Here is a 15,224-nt window from a genome sequence, read left to right on the forward strand (position 1 = left end):
GTCAGAACAATCAGAACTATCTTGGGTTTCAGAAGCCCTCAACCTTGCAGAGGGACTTAAACCAATTTGTTGCATGGTATGTATATATGTATGTGTGTCTGTGTATCTACCCATATATATTATTGGTCACTAATTTTGCATTTTCTATTGTTGTGACCTAGCCTATATCTATTTACAATCTATCTATCTATCTATCTATCTATCTATCTATCTATCTATCTATCTATCTATCTATCTATCTGTCTGTCTGTCTGTCTGTCTTTTTGTCTATCTATCTATCTATGCATATACATGCACACACACAAGCACACACAATATATTTGTGGGTTTGTTTACAGTCAGTTTTCTTTTTCTAATTTGTCAGCATGGAAACTTCTTAATTCCCTAATTATTACTGATTTTCTTATTGCTTTCATTATTTGAAAGTTTCATTTTTGAATTACTTAATTCTGCATCTTGCTTATTTAAATTTTTTTGCTCAGGTTTGTAGAAAATTATTCTACCTCTCTGTTTTTGTTGGTAATTTTAAAATAAAATATTGTACTACATAAAAACAAAACAAATAGAAAACTGAAAATCCACACAAATATATTGAGTAATAGCAAATGACCTAAATTATTCTCAATTTTATCTGTCCATGACCATCTATATTTTGTGGTAGTTTCCAGAAATATGTATTTTTTCTGAAAAGCAGCTACACAGTAGCAAGTGCAAGAACTTTACTAATGAAACACAGAATTGACAGACCATATTTGAATCACTTAGAATTTGTGACACTTTGTTTATTTGGACTTATTAGGGATATGGGAAGCCTGGTTTTCATAATCAAATTAATAGTACAGATCTAACAGCATGTAGATTTGTATTCTGATTGCCAATATCAAATGTAAGCATGTTGATGGAAATCACAAAGTAGTGATAAATCTGCTTTTTAATCTCAGTGTTTGAGATAACACAAAATGTCTTTTCTATTTCTATTTGTGAATATGTGTTTTTATGTTTCTGTTTTTGAGGTCTAGATAGGCCGTACATATATGTCTTCTCTATCATGTTGTAGTTCTTATATAACAAAAAAGGTATATTGGTTATATGAACAAATAGTTGACTCTATTTTCATTTTGGTAGTTGTGATGTTTAGGTTCAGGTGTCAACTTAGCCAGATGATGGTGCCCAGTTGTCTAAACAGGCAAGCACTGGCCTAAATGTTACTGCAAAGATATTTTGTGGCTAGTTAATAAGACAGAAGGCTGGTTTATTAAATTATCTATCAGTCGGTTTACTGCATCTGTGACCTATTACATTTATGCTCCACAAAGGGTATGTCTTCCACAAAGGAGAGAATCCGATCAGTTTGAGTTGATCCAAAAAGTTAAGATTTTTAGGGAAGATGAGAGCATTTTCTTTTTTCTTCAGCCAGTGAGCCTCTCCTGTGGAGTTCGTCTAGACTTTGCATCAGAGTTGTCAGCCTCACAGCCTGCCCTATGGGTTTTGGACTCTTACATCTCCACTGTTGTTGAGACACATTTATAAATCGCATATTTACAGATATTCTTTGTTGGTTCTCGTGCCAGTTTGAAAGGATTTATGTACCTTAGAAAAGCCATGTTTTAAGCCTAATCAATCTTGTGGAAGCAATGGTTTCTTCTAACCCCTATTCAGTTCTATAGTTTGGAAACTTGATTAGGTTATCTCCACAGAGATGTGACTCATTCAATTGTGGGTGTTAAACTTGATTAGTTGGAGACGTGTCTCCACCCATTCTACATGTGTCTTGATTAGTTTACTGAGATCCTACAAAAAAGGTCTTGATTAGTTTACTGAGATCCTACAAAAAAGGAGACATTTTTGGAGAGAATGCCTTTTGAGAACAATGAGAAAGCCACAGCGAAGCTGAGCAGAGTCACAAGACTGAGAGAACCACAGAGTCCACAAGCCAGCAAACTTTGGAGATGAGGGAGAATGCCCCTGGGGAGCTTCATGAAGCAAGAGGCCTGGAGAAGAAGCTAGCAGATGATGCTATGTTTGACATCTGCCTTTCCAGATGAGAGAGAAACCCTGAACTTGGAGACAGCCAAGGGAAGCAAACTGAGGAACATGCAGAGGAACAGAGGTTGAAAGCAACAGAGCCCAGGAGCATGGGACCAGCAGAAGCCAGCCACATGCTCCCTGCTAACTGAGGTGTTCTGGAGGGCATCAGCTCTTCTTGAGTGAAGGTAATCTTTTTTTTGATGCTTTAATTTCAACATTTTAATAGCCTCAGAACTGTAAAGTTTCAACTTAATAAGCCATTACACTTCTGGTATAATGCATTCTGGTAGCTTAACAAACAAAAAAATGCCCCTACCAAGCAAAATAGTAAATCAGAAGTAACACTGGATTCCTGGGGGGATTGCAGGGATTAGTGCCACTCTTAAGGACTTGAAGGTCCTGATTCCCACCACATCCCCATTTGACTCTCCTAATTGGCATGTGCAGAAGACAGATTTGCCTTGGAGGATGACAGTTGATTAATGTAAACTTAATCAAGTGGTGACTCCAATTGCAACTGCTGTTCCAGGTGTGGTATCATTTCTTGAGCAAATCAATACATCCCTTAGTAGCTGGTATGCAGCTACAGATTTTGCAAATGCTTTTTTTCAATAGCTTTGCATTCAGCTGGAAAGGCTAGCAGTATACCATCACTCTCCTGCCTCTGGGGTATGCAGATTTTCCAGCCTTATATCATAATCTCATCTGCAGGGATCTTGACCATTACTTCCTTCCACACAACATGATACTGATCCATTATATTGATGATATCATGTTGATTGTACCTAGTGAGCAAGAAATAGAAACTACTGTAGACTTATTTGTAAGGCATTTGCTTATCAGGTAATGGGTTATAAATACAACAAAAATACAGGTACGTCTACCTCAGTGAAATTTCTAGATGTCCAGTGGTTTGGGGCATGTTGATATGTCCCTTCTAAGATGAAAGATAAGCTTTTGCATCTGGCTCCTCCTATGAGCAATAAAGAAGCACTATACCTAGTTGGCCTCTTCAGATTTTGGAAACAACATATTCATCTGGGTATGCTACTCTGACCCATTTACTGAGTGGCCAGAAAGCTGCTAGATTTGAGTGGTGACCAGAAGAAGAGGAGCTCTCTGACTGGTCCAGGTTGTGTGCAAGCTGCTTTGCCACTTGGGCCATATGATCCAGCAGATACAATGGTGCTGGAAGAGTCAATGGCAAATAAAGATGCTGTCTGAAACTTCTGGCAGGTCCTTAAGGAGACTCACAATGCAAGTCCTTATGATTTTTTGAGTAAAATCTTACTACCCTCTGCAGAAAAACTACCCTCCTTTTGAGAAGCAGCTTTTGGTCTAGCACTGGACCTTAATAGAGACTGAGTGCTTACCCATGGGCCACCAAATTATCATGAGATCTGAGCTGCCTATCATGAGTTATAAGATTGGACATGCACCACACCACTCTATTGTGAAATGGAAATGGTTTATAAGAGTTAGGGCTCAAGTAGGTCCTGAAGGTACAAGTAAGTTACATGAGGAAGTGGCCCAAAATGTCCATGGCCCCCACTCTTGTCACATTACTTTCTCTTTCCCAGCCAAGAACTATGGTGTCTTGTAGAGTTCTTTACAGTCAGGTGACAGAAGAAGAGAAAACTCAGGCCTGGTTTACAGTCGGTTCCATACCATATGTAGGTATACATGAAAATGGGCAGTTTCACCACTATAGACTCTTTCTTGGATATCCTTGAAGGACAGCATTGGGCTGAAATCCTCCCAGTGGATGGAACTTTGAGCAGTGCACCTGGTTGTTCATTTTGCTTGGAAGGAGAACTGGCCAGAGGTGCGCATGTATATTGACTCATGGGCTTTTGATAAAGGTTTGGCTCCATGGTCAGGGACTTGGAAGGAATATGATTGGAAAGTTGGCAACAAAGACGTCTCAAGAAGAGGTATGTGGATTTACCTTTCTTTCTAAGTGGGCAAAAACCTGAAGATATTTGTGTCCCATGTAAATGCTCACCAGAGGGTGACTTCAGCAGAGGAAGATTTTAATAATTAAGTGGATAAGATGACCCATTCAGTGGATACAAGTCATGATCTCCTGCCATTGACTAATGTGTTCATGAATAAAGTGGGCATGGTATTACAGATGGAGGCTGTGCATGGGCTCAGCAATATGGACTTCCATTCACGAAGGCTGACCTGCCTACAGTCATTGCTGAGTACCCAGTCTCTCAGCAACAGAGACCCACCTCAGTCCGTGATATGGCACCATTCCCCAAAATGATCAGCCTAGTATGTGGTGGCATGTTGATTGCATTGGACCACTTCCATTATGAAGGAACAGTGATTTGTTCTAACTGGAATAGACACACTCCCCAGATATGCATTTACCTTCCCTGCATGAAACTCTTCTTACCATACATGGACTTACGGAATGCCTTATCCACCATTGTGTTATTCCACACAGCATTGTTTCTGATCAAGGAACCCCCTTCACAGCAAACGTAGTGCTGTAATGGGAATATGCTCATGGAATACTCTGGTCTTAAGATGTTCACCATCATCCAGAAGCATCTGGGTTGTTAGAATTGTGGAATGACCTTTTGAAGACCCAATTACAGTGTCAACCAGGTGGCCATACCTTGCAGGGCTGGGACAATGGTCTTCCGGTGGCTGTGCATGCTCCAGGATTAAGTGTCCAGGAATCAAAGGATGGGAATGGGAGTGGAACCACTCACCATCACCCCTAGTGATCCACTAGAAAAAAATTTGCTTCTTGTCACTGAGGCCTTATGCTCTACTGATCTACAAATCTTAGTGACAGGGAGAAGTGTTCCTACCAGGAGACACAACAATGATTACATTGAACGAAGTTAAGACAGCCACCTGTCCACTTTGGGCTTCTCTTGCCTCTGAATCAACAGGCAAAGAAGGGACTTACCTTGGCTCAGGTGATTGATCTTCTCAGGGAGAAATAGCACTGAGACAACAGAATGGAGGTAAAAAAAAAAGAATTTTCTGGGCGGGCCGCGGTGGCTCAGCGGGCAAGAGTGCTTGCCTGCTATGCCGGAGGACCCCGGTTCGATTCCCGGCCCCAGCCCATGTAAGAAACAAACAAACAAACAAACAAACAAAATATAATAAAACAAGAAAATGTTTAAATATGTCTCCCTTCCTTCCATCCTTCCTTCCTTCTCTCTGTCTTTCCTTCCCTTCCTCCCTCTCTCTTAAAAAAAAAAAAAAAAAAAAAAAAAAAAAAAAAAGAATTTTCTTTGAATACAAGAGATTCGCTAGGGTGTCTCTTAGTACCACCATGCCCTGAAATTAAAGTCAATGGAAAACTGCAGCAATCCAATCCAGACAGAACTATTAATGGCCCAGAAATTTCAGAAATAAAGGCTTGGGTCCCCACACCAGGCCAAGAACCATGGACAGCTGAAGTGCTTGCCCAGGGTAAAGGGAACATGGAATAGATAATGGAAAAAGATAGTGATAAACATGAACTATGACCACATGAACAGTTACAAAAACATTGCTATGAGTATGTTTGTATTTGCACATAAAGTAAATATTTTGTTTTCTTCTTATCATATGACATAAATTGTGTTGTTCCTGTTATAGTATTTAAGTTATAGGATATCAAGTTTAAGAGTGAATATTACCTTAAGACTTGTACCGTATTCTACAGAGATCTAGTGCAATTCTAGTTATATGTAGGACAGTTGACTGTTGTTAAGTGCAATATGTGTCTGCTATCGTGTTCTATATAGAGATTAAGTATGGTTTGACATGATGTTTATAACATCAATTTAGAGATTAAGTTGACAAGGGGTGGACTGTGATGGTTAGGTTCAGGTGTCAACTTGTCCAGGTGATGGTGCCCAGTTGTCTGGGCAGGCAAGCACTGGCCTAATTGTTATTGCAAGGATATTTTTTGGCTGGCTAATAAACCAGAAGGCAGGTTTATTAAATCATCAGTCAGTTGATTGTATCTGTGACTGATAACACCTGTGATCCACAAAAGGTTTGTCTTCCACAAAAGAGAGAATCCCATCAGTTGGAGATGATCCAATAAGTTGAGGACATTTAAGGGGGAAGAGAGAATTTTCACTTTTCTTCAGCCAGCAAGCCTCTCCTGTGGAGTTTGTTGTGACCTTTCATCAGAATTGCTAGCCTTGCAACCTTCCACACAGAGTTTGGACTCTAGCATCCACATGATTGTGTGAGATGCTTTTATAAATCTCATATTTCCAGATATCTACTGCCAATTCTGGTTTTTCTGAAGAATCCTGAGTAATACAGTAGCCTAATGTGAGCTTTACTTTAGTAAATAATAGGCACTTTAAATAATAGGCACTTTAGCTCTTTTTTTTTTTTTAATATGGAACACTTCACAAATTTGCATGTCATCCTTGTACAGGAGCCATCTTTATCTTCTCTGTATCGTTCCAACTTTAGTATATGTGTTGTCAAAGTGAGCACTAGCTGTATTTTCAATGAAGAAACTAATGAAGAAAAGGCAAGCAGATAGATTGCCACTAAATTAGTCTAGCCTAAAACATCAATACAGGTTCAATATACTTTCAAATAGACAAAAATCAGAATATTCTATTTCTAAGACTGTTGGCAGAGATGATGAAAAAGCTATCAAGTCTCTAGCACCCTTGATGGTTGAATGAGGTGATATGCAGTTTAGGCAGCTAAGTTTTCCTTATGCTATAGTCTTTCATCTGCCCCAGTCTCCCCATATTTTATAATTCTGATCCATCCTTAAAAACTGTTTTGTAATCTATTGAAGCTCTGGTACATACTGCCCAGGCTTGAACTGATCATGTAGTCAAAAATCCCTGTCCAGTAACCAAAAATTCATTTTAATCTAATTTATGTACAATTGATTCCCAAATATTCTAAAAGGAGCATAACAAAAACTTAAAAAAAAAATCTTTACTTTTTTTTACCTACAGATGCTTCTGTACCAAGCACTCTTAAAATACACTCAATGTTTACCCCATCACTTTGGCCTGAATATTTTTCTCATTTTCTGTTTTTATTTTCCCTCTCCACTTCTGTCTCCCTTTACCCAGTCTTCCAATTTTCCATCATGAAACACAAAGAACTCTTCTGCCACAGAGAGAATGAACAAACAAAGAAACAAACTATCCAGTGTGGTGAAAAGACAAAATGTTCTTTAGTGGATAAGAAAAAATACTTGGTGTGATTCTTGTTATTAATTTTTCTAATAAACTGATTACATATTTTAAAATCTATATACAATAGAATTTAATGATGGATGAGCTATTTAATGTCATTTAAATAAACTCTACATGGAAAAATTATGAATTTGAAAATTACTTCTTAATCCTCTTAATTACAATGTGTAATTTCTATAATTGGGCATATGTTTAATTTTATATAAAATGCAATCACTCTTTTGCATGTTTGCTGATAGATGACTATGTAAGTGATAAATCGAATGTAAAATTTCCTTAAATATTTATCTCTTTTAAATATTTAATTTATCAAAGTATTTTAGGCTTTTCAAATTATACTTAAAGTTTAATATCATTAATTTTCTCAAATGTTTTAACCACTTAATAATGCAGAGATATTCATTTAAAAACTAAAATCTTACTAAATCCATAAAAACAAATACATGCACTCAGATTTATAGATTTAGTAGGTCTGATGTTCAAATATATTAAAAACAGAACACAAAATCAAACGATGGTTTAAAATGTTCTTTTATTCTCCTCAATATCACAATTTAAATCGAAGTGTTTTCTTTTCAACATTACTGGGATTATAAATCCATTCACTTCCTACAGAGGTAGACAGCCACCAAGATCACTTGATCATAACTCGGAAATAGAACCTGGGTAAGGATGAGGTTAATTGGCTAAATAACTATTGCTGCAACCAGCCTGCCGATAAAAGTGATTCAAGAACAAAAGCAACATAAATCTTGGATCTGGCTTCCAAGGCTTTGCCAGAACATGACGTTGTGACCAATTTTTATTGTCCTGATTTTTTTCTTCCCTATAATTAGATTTTCCAATAACCATGCTCTGCATCTGGGATTTAATAAATCATATGTTTTTCCTTTACTTGCAACCTCTTCACTTACATTTAAAAGACACATAATATTGTTGGGGGTGGATGGGTGCATGGTTCTTCACCTTTCAATGCCCTTGTGTGTAAAAATTTTGCTGTTATGAACAATAAACACAAGAAAGCCTCAGAGCTTCCATATTTCTGGACCAATTTGACAACGTAATGAATGTAATTTTCTTTGCTTTCTAATGGACAGGCCAAAATTGCATCCATTAGTTTTGACTTTTAAATACAAAATAAAAATCTCGCTTTCTCGGGCAATGGTGGCTTAGTAGCAGAGTTCTCGTCTGCCATGCTGCAGACCCTCGTTCGGTACCCGGTGGCTGCCCATGTTAAAAAAAAAAAGCTCCCTTTCTCACTTTCAATATTTTTTATCAGCAATTAAAGCTCTTTGAGGAAAAAATACGAAGTTGCAGGAATTTCATCTGGCACCTTCAAGTTGGAAATTTGATTAAGATACCTGTCTAATTTATGGCATTTATTATTAATTAAATAATGAGGAGTTTATGTTCTGTGTGTGAATTTTATGATCATCATATTTGATGCAGTTCTACTTACTTTTAATTTTCCCAACTTTTAGAACTACAAGTAGAACATTTTTGAATACCTTTCTATTTTTTTACTTTTTCTCCTTTTTTGCTCATCATACTTTCTAAAAAGATCACATACTTATTTGATACTTCATCCCAATTATCCATAAATTTAAAGATACATTAAAATCATATTCAGTGTACAAAATATGAATATATTTTCAAGAATAGTATACATTAAGTAAATATAACTACATTATTTTTCATATATGCTTCATAAAAATCTTTTTCTTCTCAAAAATTATCTAAGACAATAAAATATTTATTATGATAAATAAACATCAATGCTTTAAATAAAAACAACTGAGTAAAATCTTTAATTAAACTTTGATGGCCACTTGACATTTTATAAGAATAAAATTATTTATAATTCTAATATGCAATGTGTGATGTAGAAAAATTATGATTCATGTATGTTATTGCTAGCCTTATAGATATACAAATTTAGAAGTTATCTGAATTAGTTAATGTTAAAATATTTCTTACTAACCTTATACAACAATTGCGGAAGTCACATTAAATCACAAGTATCTGCAAAATCACAGCTGTAAGATCAGTTAAAACAAGCAAATGATGTTTGATTCTAGTGGAAAACTATAACTTGTGATGCAAGAATCTATTTCACTGAGGTTATCAGAGAGAATGACCTGCCAAGAATATTAAATGTTGTGTTTTCTTTCCATGCATTTCAGCAATTCCATAATTTAGTTAATTGGAAATATGGAACATCCTGGGAGTACATTTTAGCACTTCAAAAAACCATAATAGAGGAAAAAACACATTTTGTAAAGTAATGCAATGTCTTTCTCTGATATCAGGAGGGGTGCAATCTACAACTTTCCAGACCTTTGGCTATGGGTGCCACTGATTGGACATGAGGCCAAAATTGTGAGGAAGGGGTTTCCTGGAGCCTAAAGTGGTTAATCATTGGGCAGGTGCTATGTCATTACTGAGCACCAGAGATTGAAAGAAAAAGTTCTTCATGTGTTCTGAACTATTTTGGAGTTTTTGATATGTGGAGTCTTCTAAAAATTATGCCCAGGTGGTTGAGTGGTCGAATGCTTACCTTTCATGCGGCAGATACAGTCTGATTCCCAGACTTTGTACCCTCCCCCAACCCCCCCCAAAATGAACATTATGCTCAGAGAAAACCTCAACTGTCCCAGGTTTAAGGGGAGTAAAAAGAAAGAATGTGCGTTTATTGAAAAAAAAGTTCTAATTTGTTTTTCCTCTCTAAAATTCTTTTGGTGAGAGGCAAGCTTTTATTTTCCTCTTGGAGCTAAAGTAAGAAATAAAGAATGTACACGTTAAAATACCTGGTAAAGTTATATTCTTTTAGTTTGAGTGAATCTCAATATCACAGAAAATTAATACACATTTTGTCTTATTTTGATTACAGCTTGGGAGAAGTTGTCACAGTATTAAAAATAAGGATAAGAATATTATTTTTTAAGATATCTTAAATATTAACTATTCTAGTGTTTATCCATAAATTTCTTTACATTTATACATGAATATCTGTACAAATGAAAAGCTGTGAATAAAAATTTGTGTTCTAATGTTGCGTGTACATCTTAGAACTATAAAATTTATAATCTGTTCCCTACCAATAACTGTTTTTTGCGTTATTGGTAAAGAATTTAAGCAGTTTCTGCTTTTTTTCATCATACTCACCAGTTTTTACTGGAGGTCCTGGAAGCAAAACCACAATGAATATATACACCTCAACAAATAAAAGATAGTGGTGATAATGAAGTGTCTTCTGTAGTGTCTAGTGAAATAGTGCTAAATAACTTTTTAAATGACCACACAAGTGAGTTAGTATTAGGTGCATGGGATCCAGACTTAAGACAAAAAACATGTTCATCAGCATATTGTTTGCAATAGGAATAGACAACTATATCTCATTAGGTTAGCACAGGTTACTATTCTGATGTTCCTTCATCACTGATCTTAGGGATGTAGGTTTTCCCTTCATCTTTCACCCCAAAAGGTTACAAATCTAAAAATGTGCCATGGAATGACTACCTGGTCATCTATGAACCTAAGGATGCTTTTAGTCTTGAAAACATTTATCAAAGCCAAAATGTATTTTCTCCTCTATTACAGTTTTATGAAGTACTGAAATGTACTCCCAGGATGATCTGTATTTCCAATTAACTAAATTATGGAATGACATACTTGATGGTTAACTTGGAGACTATTTCCATTGGAACTGAAAAAAAAATACATCTCAATATAATATTATACAGCTAAAATCTTATAATTAAAAATAATTTCATAGCAAACCCAACAGGAAAAATCAAACAATAATAAAGAGATAATAAGACACAACTAATAAGAAGTAAAAGGGAATAATGGGCAACATTCTTAACAGATTTAGTTGATACATAAAAGAAATTTGTTATTTCTATTCGAGCCACTAAAATGTACTTCGTGTGAATAATAAACAAGTCAGTCTTGTGATATGTTTTAAAATTAAATCTCCTTTATTTATTTATTTATTCAGTATACTATAGCCAAAGAGATTGCTAGGTTTCACCCTATAAATCCCATTTATCTCATGTATTTTCATGGTATGTTTTAAAGAAAAGACAGAAAGAAAGCTATATGCCAAAAACTTTTGGTAGATTATATATTTGACTTAGATATGTGCATGAATAATATTTTCAATGAATTTCAATGTATCCTAAGTTCAGAGAAAAGTGTTCCAATTTTAAAAATAAATAGCTGCTGGCCTCAACATAATTTAATATAAGTTTGTGGTTCTTTTCCATTTTATTTTAATTCTTTTCTTGATGTTTCCAGATGACCTTTAGCAGTAACTCAATTTTCTGTGCATTTGTCACTTTTATTTAGTATTTTTTGCTCCTCTTGGTAACAAATATTATGCTAAATTTTTCTTCATGCTTTATTGTTCATATTTTGCTGATATGTCATATATTAAATGTCCATTAAATTCTTTACTTTGTCTTAGGCACTTTCACATCTCCACTTGGGTATCTAACAAGAATCTGAAATTCAAATTAGCCAAAATTTACCTTAAACTTCCTCATCCTTTAATGTTTATTTTGGAATGAAACATTATCCCTGACTTATTGACTGTTACCCCCAAATACCTAGTTCTCCAGTCTAAAACCCTGCAGTCATAATTTCCAATTTTCTTTCCTCACAACCTATCAACTTCTATTTTAACTTCTAAAAATGTTTCAATTTCTGCTCTTTGCATCTCCATTATACTGTAACGGCCCATTCTACCTAGTCTTTTCCTAAACTGCTGCCTTCTTCATTAGTGGTGTCCTTAAATGCATTCTCATCTCAATTCATTTTCCAGACTGCAGTCAAAGTAGCACGTATATAATGGAAACACAAATACTTCCCCACCATTGTAGTGCTCTAAAACTTTAGCCGCTCTCATTGATACAGAATAAAGGCTGCCATCTTCAACATGATGTACAAGAACACATATGGTCGAACCCTTGCCTATTTTGTTTGTTTTTACCTTACCTGCTATACTGTCCTTAGCCTATTATTCACCATCTGCCATTTTTTCCAGTTCTTCAAGGGCTTCCTACTCCCCTCCCCATATCCTAAACACAATCTACCAGCCTGTTTCTTCTTCTTGGGATGAATTTTTCCCCTTTCTTCACCTACCCAATTATCACAAATTCTCCCTAATTCAATTCAATCTCATTGAGAAAGTTTTATCCAAATCCTTAAGCTTAGCTGTACCGTATGATGTGTACTTTAAAATTATAAGAAAATTATAGCAACTTATACTTTTCTTAAGCATTAGTTATTGGTATTTTAATAAATAATTAATTAAGCAATTTTTCTTTGATTTCTGTCTTTTCTTTTACACTCAAAGCTCAAAAAATGCTTCTCTACCTTGTTCATAGTTTTAAGTGCAGTGACATGCTTAGTATCTTGCAAACAGTAGCTTCTCAATAAATACATGACAAACAAATAAGTGAATATGTAATGTCATTTTTAATCTCATTTTCCTTCACAGTCATGAAACTTTATAGCATAATTCATTAGTCCTTAAATAACGTGTGAGGAATACAGACAGGAGAAAAATGAGATAGAGTTTTCACAATTCTTTCAGGCTCATATTTCTTGAAATCTTAAAATTAGCTAGCATCTCTCCTTCTCTGCCCTCTCCCATGCTTCCATCAATATCTATGTTTATGTTGTGCATCCTCAGAAATATAAACAAGAATGTGATCATGAGAATGCACAAGACTGTTTTCACCTTTATTTGAGCAATTAAATGTGTGATCTAATGCTTTCAAATTATGTGGCTAAATCTACACACAATAATTATTTTATTTCATTTTCTCAGTTGAAAATTTAATTTGCTAAATAAACCACTTAAGCTTTAACAAATGAATCAAGTCAAAGCAGTTAAATATTTTTCAATGCAGGCAAAAACATTTACAAAGAAAGACATTTACCTCCACTTCAGAAATGTTGGACCAAATGTTGGGATATATTTTCCACACAACACAATTACTTCAAGACTTTTTTAAACCCAGGTAATGATAAGCATGTAGTGTAACCATCTGGTACTTTAACAAATGCCAAATTACTGTGTTGGGCAAAATGTTTAAGATTAATTTCTGCAAAGCAATTTTTCTTTTTTTATGTATGAAAAGTTACTCCTTTGCCATGATCTGGGAAAGGTTTCACAGACCTCATGGAAATAGTACTCTTTCAATTTTTGAACATCATTGGTGCTTCAAAAAAATGGATTGAAACTGTAAAAAGTTAAGAGAGGCCTGGTAGTCAGCTGGGGCTGTGTGTCCACTCACGTGCCTCCTACCTTCTGTTTTGCAACACCCCTATTTTCACATTTTCAATGAATTTGGTTGTCTCGCCCTTATTTTTGTAACATTGAAGAAATTCTAAAAAAAAACAATGAAAATGAGCAGAGGACTTGAAAATTGGAGGATGATAAAAATTTAACACATGTTTGGGCAAAGTGAATTACCATTGATCCTAAGAAATAAGGCAGGTTGGGAAAGGTAGCTAAGTTCATAGGAGAGGCCAGGTTTTTGTTCATTTGTTTATTTTCTTTATTGGCTCATCTTTCTTCTTTGATCCCTTAAATATAAATATTTTATTGTGTTGTTTTTACTTTCCTTTTAAAAACATTCTCAAGAAAATTTAAACCAGCTATACATTTTTAACTGTCACTACTTTTACTTTATTCCAATCTAATGTGTATCTCCAGAAATGACTTAACTGCCGACCCCAAACGTTAGATTTTTATCTCCCTAACAAATACTTTTTTCTCAGATATTTTATAAAAAATTGATACTCAGTCTACCCTAGCAACAGCCAAGACTTCCTTATCTCAATAAACAGTATGACTTGACTAGATGATTTCAAATCTAGACTGGAGGAATCCTCAAAAAGGAGATAGAGTTAGGGAATTATCTCAATAGCCTAGATCAGACTTTTTAGTCTCAATGCTACTTAAATCTTTGTTGTGGGAGCCTGTAGGATATTTAGCATCATCATCAATCCTTGCCCATTAGATTCTAGTAATGGAATGGATCCCATCCACCCTGAACTGGGTAATCAAAATTGCCTTTAGGCATTCCTAATAGCCTTTTGAGAGCAAAATCACCTTTTGCGTGAAACCATTGGTACAGATAATAAACTTCTGTGTTAGAAATGTAGAGAGAAATAAAATCATGGGGTTGTTTTGGAGGAAGAATCAATGAGGTTAATGACTGAAGATAAGAAGTTGAGGAAAAAGAAGCGTTTCACTTGGACTTCCAAGCTATTGTATTAAAAGTGCATCCTGAAGTTTCATAGTCTACTTGTGTTTTTATCTTCCATGTCTTTCTTCACACTATATCCTTTACCAAGATTTCTCTTTGACCTCCCCATATATGCATAATAATTTTCAATCCATCCTTCAAGCCCTACCTCAAATATCACGCATCATCATTCTATCTTTCAATTCAAATACCGAATATTTCCTCCTTTGAACTACTAGATATCATTACATATTTTGTGATGTCATTTTCCACAACTTTAATGACCTTGTGTCATTTGTATATCACTTAACAACTAATCATACTGAATTGAATATAACTGCCTAACTGTGTTGAATTATTTACTTTGTAAATAATAGAAAACATTAACAATTTTAGAAGGTGTGATTACCATTATCGATACCTAAAATACTTAAACATTAATATTGATTAATAGAATTTGAAATAATAGTCTATATCTATAATATATGTATCTTTATTTTCAACCATTTGTTTGAATAAAGCAGATAAAATATAAAGCAGTTAAACTTATACATATATAAACCAGAAGTTATAAGTAACCCAACAACCACTCCATAAATATCAGTAAAAGGTATAGTAAAAAATGATTAATAGGAAATTAAGTGCTTCTCTAAGATGTAGAAATCTTTTTTGACATTATTTAATTTCATTTTCTTAAAGCCATCATTTGTTTGATCAGATAATATGGACTTGGACT

General features: G+C 34.9%; 1 non-coding gene across 1 annotated transcript; it reads right to left on the bottom strand.

The window, feature by feature from the left end:
* Positions 1-6,391: 6,391 nt before the first annotated feature.
* Positions 6,392-6,498, bottom strand: LOC143663752 (U6 spliceosomal RNA). Its single transcript, XR_013166138.1, has one exon. It is a non-coding gene; the product is annotated as a U6 spliceosomal RNA (small nuclear RNA).
* Positions 6,499-15,224: the final 8,726 nt, after the last annotated feature.

The sequence above is a fragment of the Tamandua tetradactyla genome, chromosome 19, assembly GCF_023851605.1.
Source record: "Tamandua tetradactyla isolate mTamTet1 chromosome 19, mTamTet1.pri, whole genome shotgun sequence".
In the NCBI taxonomy this organism is placed as follows: domain Eukaryota; kingdom Metazoa; phylum Chordata; class Mammalia; order Pilosa; family Myrmecophagidae; genus Tamandua; species Tamandua tetradactyla.